This window comes from Schistocerca gregaria, chromosome 2, assembly GCF_023897955.1.
Source record: "Schistocerca gregaria isolate iqSchGreg1 chromosome 2, iqSchGreg1.2, whole genome shotgun sequence".
Classification (NCBI taxonomy): domain Eukaryota; kingdom Metazoa; phylum Arthropoda; class Insecta; order Orthoptera; family Acrididae; genus Schistocerca; species Schistocerca gregaria.
In genome coordinates, this window is record NC_064921.1 from 86275964 (window position 1) to 86292105 (window position 16142).

Here is a 16142-nt window from a genome sequence, read left to right on the forward strand (position 1 = left end):
GATGTTGTATCTGGCGTTCCCCAAGGTGTTACAGGCCCTCTGCTGTTACTGTTCTACATAAGAGACAATCTGAGGAGCCCTCTTAGATTGTTTGCAGACGATGCTGTCATTTACTGTCTTGTACAGTCATCAAATCATCAAAACCGTTTGCAAAATGATTTAGACAAGATGTCTGTTTGGCGTAAAAAGTAGAAATTGACTCTAAACGATGAAAAGGGTTAAGTTATCCAGATGTGTACTAAGAGAAATCCGCTAAATTTCGGTTACGCGATAAATCATACAAATCTAAATGGTGTAAATTCAACTAAATACTTAGAGATTAAATTTACGAATAACTTCAATTGTAACTATCATATAGATAATGTTGCTGGTAAAGCATACCAAAGACTGCGATTTATTGGTAGAACTGCTAGAAATTGCAACATATCGATTAGAAGGACTGCTTACACCACGCTTCTCCGCCCTCTTGTGGAGTATTGCTGGTCGGTGAGCGATCCGCATCAGATAGGACTGACATAAGACATCGAAAAAGTTCAGAGGAGGGCAGCTCGTTCTGTATTACTACAAAACAGGGGAGAGAGTGCAATGGACATGATGTGTGAATTAGGGTGGCAGTCACTAAAACAAAGGCGTTACTTGTTGCGACGAAATCTTCTCGTGAAATTTCAGTCACCAACTTTATCCTCCAAATGCTAAAATATTCTGTTGAATCCCTCCTACATAGTGAAAAATGATCCTCATGATAAAATAAGAGAAATTAGAGCTCGAAGGAAAGATTTAACTGCTCGTTTTTCCCTCGCACTTCAGAGAGTGGAACTGTAGAAAAATTGCTTGAAGATGGTTCTATGAACTCTGTGCCACGCTCTTAATTTTGAACTACAGAGTAATCATGTAGATGTAGATATTACTCTTTAGTCTTTATGACGACAAAAGGACGTTGTTATCACATAGTAATAAAGTGTCTACGAAGAAACGCCCTTTTGTAATGTAATTATAAATGCTTATTACTTTGTCTTCTTGAAAATGTTTGGTTGGACTGGAATGCAATTTGATTATGAGTTGTTTGATTAGTGTTACCTTCATCCTGGTTATGAATGCAATGTCTTCTTAGTCCTTGATCTTTGAATTGTTACTAGGATTCTGATCCTGTAATACAGACTGTCTTACATTAGTTCTCTTCAGTTGTTGCTCTTCACCCAGGTATCATACTTGTAACGTTCGAAATTAACGATACGTATAGTTTTGATATGTAATGTTGGCTGCAGATCAAATTTCCGACGTAAGTAATTTTTCTGTTGTTATATTTGACACAAAACAGTGGTCCTGAAGGCCATTTCCTATCTGCATTTTGACGTCATTTTTGTTTTGCATTTCGTACAAGACTGTGAACATGGTTTTGACCGAAACTGGTCGGAATCATATATGAATATTGTTAACATTTGTGTTTCATGGATTTTATAAAACACTTATATATGCCTCTGAACATTAACCCTAGAACGCCAAAGGGGGGGGGGGGATGTTACTGATTCTAAACCATCATAAAGTGTACTACAGCACATTCTATTCAGACTACATCATAATTTGTAGGTTATGCATTAGTTAATTACAATTTTTAGGTTTCAAATGGTATGTTACATTTCAAATTAAGTACAAAAGTCTTGTTTTACATCCTGTTGCAATCGAAAATTTTGTGAGGGTTCAGCAATCTGGGGCAGTGGATCCCACTGACGGAGTCCTGGTACTCTGATGGAACACCTTGTTTATTCTAAATATGAATAAAATTAATAAAATTTTTAAGAAAGTAGGAAAATTTGTTTTTTCAGTAATTACTTCAGTTTTATATAATAACTAATAAAACAGAAATCACAATAACTTTTTAAAAAAGTAAGAAATAATATCGCCAAAAATCCGCCACGTTATTAATAGTTTTTCGCAGAGCATTTCCCACGGAACACCAATGATCCACAGAACACAGTTTGGGAAATCCTGATGTAGGGTTAATAATGTTCAGTAGTTTCTTGTTACGTTCGACGTATTTTCCTCATTGCACTCTTCCACACTAATCTTGGCAACTGTATAGATGCATAATATATGTGGGCCGCGAGTTCTGGGGTAAAGCGTGCGCCTTTCTGATGGCGCTTTACCTCTTGCTAGAGTCGACGCTTCCACGGCACTGTGGTGTCACGCTCTATCTAGCACTGATATGACCAGTGCCAGAATACGCGACCACAGTGTGGGGAAACGCAACCGACAGCCACATTCGTCAGCTCCAAGGCGTTCAGGGTGGAGCCTTATGACTCCCCATGCACCCTATCCGGGAACTGCATCAAGAGACAGGTATTCCACGATCAGAGACCGAATAAAACAGATATCCCGGCAGTTCTATGAAACGTCGAGGCAGTTTGACAATACGCTGATTCCAAGTCTGTAAAACCGCCAGTACAGACGAAGGAGCACTAGATGGCCCGACCTGCTACGACAGTGACGATGGGGTGCGAAACTTGTTAACAAACTAAAAAAAAAAAAAAAAAAAAAAAACAGAGAGGAAATACACATCCGCTAGGCACAAAATGAACACTTTCAGAAAGAGCAGCAACAGTTTCCCGAAAATTCAATGCCCTTAGGAGACAACAATGACTGACCTATAGTAAAAGAGCGGTAGGTATCTGGGGGCGATGCTCTGAATTGCGGCTGCTTGCAAAGAATCGTAACAGTTTAGCATCGTCTAATGGCGTATTTGCGTGGCGCTACCCGAAGAAGAACGGCGAGCGAAGAAACAGCGAATTCGCCCGTGCCGCGTTGGCGAGCGCTAGCGGTTCGGAAGTGCCGTAGATTATAAAGCCATTGTCTTTCCATTATGATGAAACTAGCTTAGCACCCACTGCTTCGCTCGTGTAGACTGTATGACCTGCAGAGATATTTTTTATTTAATCGAATAAACACCTTGTAAGGTTTTCACGCTAACTAAGGTCATATAAGCATTGCCTTTCCCGAATGTACTTTTGACAAAAAGCTACTCTGGTAGATGGAGTCCAAAGTTTTGTTAATCATGTCTTTTGCGGAGTTATTTTCATAGCAACTTTCATTCCCTAACAAATACTTCGTTACATCCAACCGAGAAGAGATTTAGCAATTTTCATAAATTTAACATTAAAGTTTTTTTTAATTTAATGAAATATTTTCTTAAAAATTTTCCCTCCTTTTGCACTCATCAGGAGTTGAATTTCCAGAAACACTGAAACGCGTACTTTTTAAATTTCTAATTTATAAGTAAAATATCAGTCGTCATAGACGTAGCCTTAAAAATCCTTTAGTAAAGCTTCAGTAATAATTCGTTTTCCAAAAAACTTTCACCCACAATTCAACCACTAAGGTTGAATTTCCTAACACGATGAAACACGTATTTTCTTATTCTCTGACTGAGAAACCAGGTACCAATTTTCGTAGATCTAGCTTTAAGATTGCCTTAACACTAACATCTTTAAGGAAACTTATACTCAATTTCCTTTTTCCCCGTAGAGTAGAAATTTCGAAAAATTCCTTCTTAAACGACGCCAACAGTGTAAGATCCATGTCTTTTCCAAATTTCGAGTTTCTATTCTTAGCGGTTTGGGGTGAACGAAGATGAGTTAGTTAGTCAGGACATTTCCTTTTATATAGGCCTATAGATGAAACGGTAGGTTCTGGGTGCACGTGCACTGCGAAGGCGGTGAAGGAAACACAGCGTGTGGTAGCCATGTAGATTGTCTGTTGTTCTGGATACTGCTGTCCTTCGAATATGGATTCGACAGATTCAGGACAGGCATACTCGACTGCCCGCCTGTTTTCTTCGCACCACATAACGATCGTAGGCAATGAAAACCTTATGACTCCCTCCGTCTGTAGAAACCCTTAATTCCAGCAATTGATAACTCCATTATGAAAGAGAGGTTCGAAAGTGCATGGGTTTTTCCAGTCGGTCAATAACTTGGCTTCTACTATACAACTACACATGTATCAATTTTATCTCTATCGCTTCATATTTTTTTAAGAAACTGTTTTTGCTTCTCGTGTAACATGGTAATACGAGGTTCTCATTGTCTCAAGCAACCTGCCAAGCGGAATGTGTCGTACCACACATGGGTTGTTTTGCTCGTTGGAGATTTTACTTCATATTTAATACGAAAACGTCGCTGAACTGTCATGAGTGACACACATTTAGCGAATTCAAGGAGACAAAAAAGTCGCACATCGTTCTATTATACACCATACTGTATCTCTCTGCGCACTAGTGTTGCGTTCAGCAACCACTCTACAGTGCATATTGCGAATCGAAAGTTCGAGAGATGCTCATTTTCCGCGTGTCTTGCAGTTTTCGAGCAGTCTTCTTCTGAAACCTCGGAGGCAATTCGGAATAACCCTTTAAGATGTCCAGGATTTTGTGATGGTTTGTGTCTGAAGGTGGGAGCATTCTCTTCAAAATGTGATCAGAGTTTTAGATTAATGTGTGAATTATTTATTTTCAGTTGTAGCTCAGCTCTACGTGCTCTAAATGATATGGAAATTATTTTTATTCTGTATTTTATAATCACTTAATGTGATTTATACCTTTGTTGTTTTCCGCTTTTGTGTCACGAAGTACCATATCTACTGCTATTATTAATTTTTAAAAAAGTTTTGATTGTTTACGAATGTGTAACACAGTGCTAGCGCCACCGATGTACTCGCTACGGAGACGCGTACTTTAAACTAGGTACGATGAGAATTTAACATTAATTATTATAAGCTGAATACTTTGTAGGAGGCCAAATAAAAGTTTGATTTTATTTTAGATGAGTGCCAGGCTCCCTACATGTTTACAGTTTCACGAAATAAAGTCCAGGCCAGAATTCACATATCTGCCCCAAATGGTGCCGCTGAAAATATCTGACCTCTCGCAAATTTGAATTACTGAAATACTCAAACTCAAATTAAATAAGGATTTGAAATGACTGCGTGGCCTCTGCTATAAATGAAAATTGCAAAATAACTTAATATTTAATTCTGCCGCGTAATGGCGGCCAATTGTTGCCAGTCACGGTAACGGCTTTTGGGCGTCGTAGCAGCTGAAAAATACAAATTAATCTCTCTCTTCAAGTGAAACATCAAGATGAGGCGCTTGCATTATCCTGAAAAAAATAACGTGAGCTATTTTTATAGATGTATTTTAAGCAATAATGTACACACACACCTTAACATCGTCTAGAAGAGGAAACAATAATATCTGCAAGCGTTAAGCGCTACACACAATCTCCATACAACAAAGGAAGCAGAAGAAGATCGATTTGTTTTATCCATCTTATATATAGTTACACAAAGATATAAATATTTTATTTCACTATATTTTTACTGCGATATTAATTATCAGCGATAAGGTCTTTTCCTCATCAGAGTTTTTACATTACAGTTCTTTGTAAATATAAATTGTACAGTTTTTCACAAATGTCTTTTAAGTCTTGTTTGTTTAATTTTATTCACGTTTTTTTATATGCATTGCACACGCACTGTCCGTAAAAATCGCCTAAGGGATACTACAGGAAACACTCAGTAGATTTGCGAGTAGTCTTCATGCTTTTGGATTTCAAAAGGCAGCTTCATCTTCACAACATTATTAATGATATTTTGGATCAGCTCTCGCTTTTATTATGGCTGGTATCAATTTTGTCATTTATAATGATGATTTTCATGACGACGCCCGAAAGTTCGTCGTTCATTAGTCCAGTCAAACATACATTTTCCACTCGTGTCCTACTGTCACTAGAATGCTTGCCAATACGTGTATGCTCCGCTTATACAGGGTGTACACAAAGTAAAGGAATACTTTCAATTATTAATTGCACAAGAACTAAACATTGTACATATGTCATCTACACTCCTGGAAATTGAAATAAGAACACCGTGAATTCATTTTCCCAGGAAGGGGAAACTTTATTGACACATTCCTGGGGTCAGATACATCACATGATCGCACTGACAGAACCACAGACACATAGACACAGGCAACAGAGCATGCACAATGTCGGCACTAGTACAGTGTATATCCACCTTTCGCAGTAATGCAGACTGCTATTCTCCCATGGAGACGATCGTAGAGATGCTGGACGTAGTCCTGTGGAACGGCTTGCCAAGCCATTTCCACCTGGCGCCTCAGTTGGACCAGCGTTCATGCTGGACGTGCAGACGGGATACATGCGGACGTGCATTGTCCTGTTGGAACAGCAAGTTCCTTTGCCGGTCTAGGAATGGTAGAATGATGGGTTCGATGACGGTTTGGATGTACAGTGCACTATTCAGTGTCCCCTCGACGATCACCAGAGGTGTACGGCCAGTGTAGGAGATCGCTCCCCACAGCATGATGCCGGGTGTTGGCCCTGTGTGCCTCGGTCGTATGCAGTCCTGATTGTGGCGCTCACCTGCACGGCGCCAAACACGCATACGACCATCATTGGCACCAAGGCAGAAGCGACTCTCATCGCTGAAGATGACACATCTCCATTCGTCCCTCCATTCACGCCTGTCGCGACACCACTGGAGGCGGGCTGCACGATGTTGGGGCGTGAGAGGAAGACGGCCTAACGGTGTGCGGGACCGTAGCCCAGCTTCGTGGAGACGGTTGCGAATGGTCCTCGCCGATACCCCAGGAGCAACAGTGTCCCTAATTTGCTGGGAAGTGGCGGTGCGGTCCCCTACGGCACTGCGTAGGATTCTACGGTCTTGGCGTGCATCCGTGCGTCGCTGCGGTCCGGTCCCAGGTCGACGGGCACGTGCACCTTCCGCCGACCACTGGCGACAACATCGATGTACTGTGGAGACCTCACGACCCACGTGTTGAGCAATTCGGCGGTACGTCCACCCGGCCTCCCGCATGCCCACGATACGTCCTCGCTCAAAGTCCGTCAACTGCACATACGGTTCACGTTCACGCTGTCGCGGCATGCTACCAGTGTTAAAGACTGCGATGGAGCTCCGTATGCCACGGCAAACTGGCTGACACTGACGGCGGCGGTGCACAAATGCTGCGCAGCTAGCGCCATTCGACGGCCAACACCGCGGTTCCTGGTGTGTCCGCTGTGCCGTGCGTGTGATCATTGCTTGTACAGCCCTCTCGTAGTGTCAGGAGCAAGTATGGTGGGTCTGACACACCGGTGTCAATGTGTCCTTTTTTCCATTTCCAGGAGTGTATATGCAGTTTGAAAAGAAACTCTAAAAGTTTTTTTTAATATACAAACATTGATATGCGAGCCATGGGTGACCCGGCAGACGTCAATACGGTAATCGAATTCTTGCCCAACCGTCCTAGCATGGCATCGTCGACTATGGCAGACGCTTCCCGTATTCTCTCCCGGAGCTCTGCTACATCACGTGGTGGAGGCGGTACAACCAGATCTTCAATGTGTCCGCACAGAAAAAAATCACATGGAGTGAAATCTGGGAGTCTATTTCATGAACTCGAACACACAGATAGCTCGCTCCGCATCTGAACTCGAGATGTTTGACACTAGCGCTATCGGAAAATTACCAAACTACGCTGTGGCGATATACATTAAAAATCATCTGTACAATGTTTGGTTCTTGTGCAAGAAATAAATTGATAATCTTCCCGGACTTTATGTACACCCTGTATACTTCCTTGCCATAGTGGTTCAAAACATGGCTCTGAGCACTGTGGGACTTAACTGCTGAGGTCATCAGTCCCCTAGAACTTAGAACTACTTAAACCTAACTAACCTAAGGACATCACACACATCCATCCCCGAGGCAGGATTCGAACCTGCGACCGTAGCGGTCGTGCGGTTCCAGACTGTAGCGCTTAGATCCGCTCGGCCACACCGGCCGGCTTACCACAGTGGTCACGAAGTTATGGCTCATCAGTGCATGTTTACCAGTCTGACATACTGGAGTTTACCGGAGTTGGACCTCTTCTTTTATTCCTAAGCGCAGTAAAATACAATAGATGTTGCCGAATTTGAGATACTTAAACTGAAACACCATACCGTTCTGCGAAGAGGCCTTCAAATTCTGTTGAAGGAGATCAGTGATTGACAGTCCTGAAAATAAATTAAAGGAATAAGGCTAAAATTGAGTCTGAGAAGAAATTTTTATCTAATGTGTAACTTCAATATACGTAAGAAGAAAGATAAAAAAAATTTCTTATAGTGCTAGAAGAATTAAACACGAATGTCGGTCAAGATGGGAAAAAGCCAAGTTGAAACAGTCTTATAACATACTTTGTTTGGTCGGTCAATTTGCCGGAGGGGACGAAACAGGAGGTCATAGGTCTCATAAGGTTAGGGAAGGATGGGGAACGAAGTCGGCCGTACGCTTTCAAAGGAACTTTCTCGCCGTTTGCGGGTTTGAACCGTCGTCTTCCCGTATGCGAGTTTAATGTGCTAACCACTGCACTATCTCGCTGGATTAAGATACTTTCTTCATTTTTCAAAAGACCATGTCTTGTCTCCGCGGCCACAGATTCCTCTCTTCAACAGTCCTCTTCATCTCCATGTACGAAGAACGTCGCAGCTCACTGATCATATTTTTTGAATAGGTTGCTCTCGGTACTCTCCTCGTTTTCTCGCCTACGACGCTGCGTTTGAAAATACTTTGTAGCAGAATATCATGTCTGCTGAAGTGTCCAACAAGTTTTGATTTGTGCTGATCTATAACGTTGAGTATTTCTTTATTCTCTACCCTATTTCCTTTAAAACCAAATCATTCACTTTTTTGTCAGTTCAGTTTTCTTGTAATTCATCTCTACAACCACGTTTGCGCAGCTCCGAGGGGAGCTTTCTCCTGCTTTGCCCACGTCCAGGTTTCACATCCGTATGTCAGAACATTCCACACAAAGGTCTCTACAAATCTTTTCTTAATGTGGGAGCTGACGAGCTTTATCAGTAGAGGGGTCTTCTTATTTTGGAAGGAACGCTTGGCCAGTCTTATTCTTATCTTGATTTCCTTGAGGTAACTATTGTTTTCCTCCACAATCCTCGAATTGCTCGCTACCTATTTCTATATCAGTCGTGCCTCTTGTCTGTAACAATGACTTTCGTCTTCTTGGCATTTATTTTTAGTTTTAGTTTTGTTATCTCTTGATTTAAGACCTGAAACATTTTATTTAGTTCCTCCGAGTCTGCAACTATCACAGTATCATTGGCAACTCTGACGCAGTGAATATCAGTAACATTAATCTTATAAGACATAGCAGCATTTAAGAGAAAATATAATGAGTTTTGATTAAGGTGTGACATGAAAAGAAAATTAAGTTGTAACAGAAAAACAGAAAAAGCGTGGAAAAATATTTACTATGTTTTTAAACAGTGACGAAGAACAGTTACTGAACAAACATTTGATGTAAAATTAAAGGAAAAATCATGACAGTGCTACAGTTAAAAATACGGTTAATGGCAAGCGAGGTGGACACACTTAGTGAATGTGAACAGTTCAGTACGGCGAAAGAAACAGTTCCTGGATATGGTCTTTCAGAGAGATAAGGAGGTTATGCAAAAACTAAATAAGAAGCTACAAACTCCACGTTATTAAGGCACATAAGGGGAATATGGCCACGTTGATTCACAATAATTATATTCAAAAGCTCATAACATTGTTGTTGTTAAAAAAGATCAAAAATATTCCTAAAAGAACTAAGTTGATAGATAAATTGCATTTCCAGATATCGACAAAAGATAAAGGCTTGTAAAGGTTATATGCCTGTCCTGTGAGCAAGAACTAAATTATACAGAAAAGAGATGTCAGTCATCTCAGCAGTTAATAACATAGTTTTTCCTACTTAGGTCTTGAAAGTGATAATGAAATGAAATGATCGTATGGCACTGATGGCCGGAGTTCCGACCGCGGGAAGTTCGGTCCCCGAGATGAAAGTCTTTTCGGGTGAGGCCACACTGGGCGACTTGCGTGCCTATGAAATGATGATGAACACAAGCAGTAGGAGGAGGAGATTAGTATTCAGCGTCCCGTCGATAACGACGTCATTATAGACGGAGCACAAGCTCCGACTGGGGAAGGACGGAGAAGGAAATCGGCCGCGCCCTTTCACATAAACCATCCCGGCATTTGCTTTAAGCGATTTAGGGAAATCATGGAAAACCTAAATCAGGATGGATGGACAAGGGTTTGAAGCGTCGTCCTCCCCGAGAGGAGAAAATCTCCGACTGGGCCGGGAATTGAAGCCGGGCCTGTGCATCGCAGTCCGAGGCACTTACCATTATGCTAAGGAGGCGAACTCTTGGCAGTGATACTGTCCCGCTCTGTAATAAGGCTGTGACTATGTGGCTTGCTCCAGATCAGTTTCTAATGCAGTCGATAACAACATGAGAGAACCAGAGATCAGTAAATACTTGTTCGGCGTGTCTTCCTAAGGTAACGCACAGTGCAGTAGCTTACGAGCCGAGGAAATTAGCCAGACCCAGTCAGACTTCGCACGACGGATTTACGACCGTGGGGGCTGGTACACCTGCCGGCCTGAGTTTGGGCTTAGGCGGTTTCCCACGCACGTTTAGCCCAGGCTGGGTCCACACTGCCCGCCGAGCCGGGTCGGCGAAATGGGGAAAAATCCACTTCTCCGATTTGCATGTTTTAAAACTTCTTAGCGGTATATAAGACTTCGCCACATCGTTTTATGAACTTATTTTTTCCTTAAAAGCGTTACTTACGTCGTGAAAAAAGAAAAAGTCTACTTTTCGTTTCGCGTGATTTCTTAGTTTCGTAACGCTTCCCAACCGATTTTGCAGAAAGTATACGGCTAAAACATCTGATTTTTGTACACGTGGTAGCGCAACATCCTAGCTTCGTATTGAATCATTTATCTTTCCATATTTCTTAACAGTCATTGTGAATTGATGCTATTTGTCAACGATGTGCACTTGATTTACAAATCTTGTACTGAAAAAGTTATGTAGTGGGTAGCTTACTATTAGATCCGTTTTAGAACATACATTGTTGGGAATGAAATGTAGCTAAAAGTACCAAAAAGTTTTTGGAATGATAGTGATACTGATATCTGTCTCTGGTCACAAGTAATGCGAGCTATTCAGTGGCGTCAGTGCCGCGCCCGCAAGCCACGGAGTTCGCGCGGTTACAGCTTGGTTTAGTGTAGTCATATGATGCACGACGGAAAAAAAACTAATTACTAGTGATCAGCGCAGACCTAGTGCCGGTCCGTCGTATTATTTTAATGGTCTCATTCTCTAGATAAATCAAATGTATAAGAATTTTTCCCTCGGCTGCTGGACAATCATCTGCTATGCTTTAAAAATTGGCCACACGTTGCATCACAAAAGACAAACAATTATTTGTCATCAACATCCTACAATTAATATGATGCACATTTCGTATTTCGAACTAAAATATAACTGAACCGCAGTTCTGTAGTCTCTACTTTGACTGAAAAAATAATGGAGAGTTAGTGAAACTACTGTAGATCGGCACAGATGTGCGTTTCATTGTTCCTCATTGTTCTTTTTTTTCTCTCTCTCTCTCTCTCTCTTCCTTGGCGGGCTGCGCTGCACTGTCAAGGTAATCCACACTCTTTGGCTAAATGGCTGGCGGGAGGCCAAATAAATAAATTTAAAAAGATCCCCACCCTTCGACAGCTGACGAGCAAGTCAGTAGAAAACGTAGCTGCAGTCAACAGTTGCTCGCCTTTAGCTAGTCTGTGCTGTCGTGTAGAACAATGTCTTCACTCTTTTATTGGTATTGTTTTGACTCTGCAGTAACTCGTCGAGTTATGAAGTACAGAAGAACTAGGAGGTTATGGATTCATCCCATAAATAGAGACAGACATTTAGGAGAGTTTTTTTCTTTATATGAAGAACTTAAAAACTATCCTGAAAAATTTTATTCAAATTAGAGAATGAATCATAATACATTTCAGTATGTGCTGCAGAACATTCAAGACAAAATTTCTAAACAGAACACAAATTTTCGCAGAAGTATAACAGCAGAAGAAAAATTGTGTATAACGATAAGGTAAGATTCGTTAGTACACACTTTTTGGTTTGCAGTAGAACTTTGCGCAGCATTCACTACCTCCAATTAATTGTAGTCATGCTTTTGTCTTTTAAATTTCACAAACGCTTACCTCTGAGGGGAAGAGAGTTCATGGGGCTCCTGAGTATCATTAGGAAGTAATTAGCTTCGTCATTTTGGGTAATGTCTTGCTGTGCCTTCAACGAAGAAACGCAGAAATACTCCTTCAGAATTTTCCAGCTTTTTTCTTCATGATGCAGCGCTTGGTAGTGATGATGGTTCATCATGTGGGGTCACTGATGACCTCACAGTATTCTTTTCATTACCTTGTAATATAGGCAGATTGATAGGCGAAGAGTTTTGAGATAATGCCCTTTGACTCAGTGGTTCTATTTCCACTGATAAGGAAATGCCACAGCATGACTTTACAATGCATTATCATCTGGCAGGGACACATTTCCGTCCCTCAGTGACACTCATATCTGCCTCCGTTTACAAGTAAATGCGAACTTTTCAGTGGCGGCAATGCCGCGATCGCTGGCAAGCTATTGTTGTAAATGCATGTAAATACGGTAGATTAAATAAATGAAATAAAAGTAATTTCGGATGTATCATTATAATAAACGTAATTTTTCATCACTGATTGTGAAATGTGAGGTAACATGTTAAAATAAAAGACGTGTGCAGTCACACTTGTAATGAAAGCAGAAGGGAGACGTGTGATGCGTGTACTGTAGAAGCTGTAGCGCTTCTCCACAGGCTCGCGCCTGCGGTCGGCTCGGGCCGGCAATATTAAACACTCGGGATGTCGCCGGGTCGGCTCCGGGAGGCTCACGCCGTGTCGCCGCGGCCCGGCCGCCAGTGTGAACGCAGCCTTTCAATTTATGCTGGACTGGGCCCCAAATCCCTCTCAGAGGAAACTACACACAAACAGCTGAAATGCGATAACATGAGAACAACGTTTACATCATTGATAAATTGATGGTGCGCACGACACGACTTCCCTCGCTTACTTCGACGATCCGATTTTGTCTGGTTTGCTGAATTTTGAGGTTGCATTCCATTTTATCTGTGACGATCTTAATTATGTTCACTAGTACGACGCAGACTAAGGTATGAGCTATTGAGAATAGGACGCAAGGGGAGCGCGTTCCGGTGAAGAAAGGTGGAGGGTGAACAAGGGCGCCTTTATTGGCGGTAGGTAATCCTGCGGTGCATTTTAGAAAGGCTTCGGAATTCGTCGTCAGGTGTCGGCGTCATTGCTGCTAAGCTTTAAGCTTCCTCTAATGGTGTTCCTTGCTTCGCTGCAATTTCCTTGATCTACGGTGAGGTGCATATTCAGGACACGCACTGCTCAATGCATCGTGCTCATCGCCGCAATGAATGGACATAGAGTAATCATATTATAAAGCCCCAAATTGTAGACAACCTCAACGGGATTTATCAACACGATTTTAGAACAATTCTTCTCGGGATCTGTGTATGTGGATAGAATAAGGTAAATATTGCTCACGTCATATCATATATACAGGTACTAGAACGATATTTTGTTTTAAATAAAAAAATATGACTGCTGTACCACACATTTATAGGTGAGTCAGGAACAATTTCTCTCAGTCCACTGTTGCTTTGATGTGGCACAGTATGGTACGCAAGATTGCCTTCAGCAGCACTTACTTTAGCTTCTAGTTCAGTATTGGGATTTACAAAAAAATGAGGCACTTTATTTGATAACTTGCAGCGAAACTCATTTCATGTTTCTCTGTTTTCAAGTGGAGTTCCAAGTCGCTGGCACCATGATTTGATAGTGAAACATAGAAGGTCCCTGGGCAACGAACAACACATTCTGCTTCCCATTTGTACACTCGCGAGACGAATGCTTCGACATTTTCCTCGTAGTTTATAAGTAAATGTGCATTTCCTTTACGGCATGATGAGAAATTATCAAATTATTGCAAACAAAAGCGAAACAAAGAATGGCAAAACGCTTTGTTCAGCTATAAAAAAATCTTAACTTAAAAAATAAAACGATTTTTATGTGGCTAGACTGTATTTTTAATGTCTTGAAGCTGTTGTTTCAGTTTACCTTACAAGATGATTTATTGGATCAAGATATGTAATTTAAACAAGATGCAGCTGGATGAATACACTAGTTAGCTAAAAATACGTTTATCGAACAAAATTAAATTGTTGAACAAAAATCGGAGGGAAGAGGAATTTATCACAGCCAAGGAACTTGGAGATCACAGCTACCCCTAAGCTAAAAAGATCGAAACATGGACATCAGAGCTATCTCTAAAAGGCAGAAAGATCGAAACATCTATTGTAAGCAATATAAATCGATATTTTCGGTTTTACTAGCATAAGAGATCGACTGTAAGCAAGTAACAAATAAAGTAATTCAATAACCGAATTAAAAAGTATGTAAATTGTTGATACGAGACGAAAAAAATGATTAAAAGATCATAATTCCCAAAACTAAAAAAGGCGGACATTAGCAGAAACCGTAAAAAAGCATGGGGACGCTACATTAAAGGTCGAAAATGCAGACATGTCCACATTAAGTGCGGACGTATAGTATCCGTAAATGCACAGTACTTGTGTAGTTGGGCGGTCAGTGCGAATGTGATCGCTTCCACAATTCGCACAGCGCGGAGCGCTTTGGCACTCACTGCTAATGTAACTGAATCGAAGACAATTAAAACAGTGACGCGCCCTCGGTATTTATGTCCCACACAGCAGCGCATCCCGTACACCGTGACGTACTCAGGTAACCTTTGTGGATCAAAGGTCACTACGCACGTTTTATATGTATTAACTGAGATCTCTCCATTTTAATTTACATTCTTTGTCAGCAGTCTCACTGCAACGGCTCGAATAGGAGACACGTTACCATTCGATATTTCTTCTTCACTATCAAGAGTATCTACATTCCTTAATTCAGCCAGACATTAAGTTAGTATGTGGCTTGGCACGTATGCTAAAAAAAAAATTGTAGTGCGGATAACATTGAGAAATCCACCAATAAGTTAGCTGTCTTTGACGTGTCTAGTTTGAACTTGATCCTGTTTCTTCCCATTGAGATTATGTTTTCAACGTCCCTCCTACACTGTGGATTCGTTGTCAGAAGACGAGTTTCCGTAGTGCCTTGGGGTCAAGCTTTCAATCTTTCGCGACTTTCTTCATATATGACAAAGAGCCAACATAGACATCTCTGTAACGATTACTTTTGTTTGCTTCATACGTAAACCGATTTCCAGATACCGCTTGTGGGTGGCCACATAAACACTTCAAAATCTATTCTGGAAATCCCCTTCTAGTTGACGGTTTTCCAAATCGGCGATCGATTTTCGCTCCCATGTATGCGCAACCGGTCTTGAAACGTACTTTGCCTGACAGGTTGTCTTATTTTTAAAAAAAATTCGGCTAGTATATGGACGAAGTAGCATTCTGTACAGTAAAGCATAAGTAGAAATATTAGACTGAAGCTGTTTACAACTCGTCTAACTAAAGAGAAATAGCGATTGCGTTGACTAAATCAGAAACTGTAACAGCTGTTCTCGAGGCTCTACATTTAAATGGGCTACAAAATTCGCTTCAGACCTTAACAAGTAAACAAGACAACGGAAAACGGTTTCCGAAATCCTGTATTCGTCTTTCGGAAGATGTGTAGTACGTAAACTACCATATGGGTAGTATAACCTATCAAACCACCCATTGACACGTAAGCATGCAAACTTCAGATTCATGCTCCACAGATTAAACAAAACACCCATGAACAAACAGAACTACACACAAGAACTAAACACAATAAAACAAATAGCAGTAGAAAGTGATTATACTACCCATATGGTAGACAAGTTCAATAAAAAATATGCAACAGTACAAAAATGAACACATCACACACACACAAATTCTCACACAGCATATAACAACAGCCAGACGGTGTGGATGAGCGGTTCTAGGCGCATCAGTCTGGAACCACGCTACCGCTACGGTCGCAGATTCGAATCCTGCCCCGGGTATGGATGTGTGTGATGTCCTTAGGTTAGTTAGTTCTAAGTAGTTCTAAGTTCTAGGGGACTGATGACCTCAGATGTTGAGTCCCATAGAGCTCAGAGCCATTTGAACCATTTGAACAC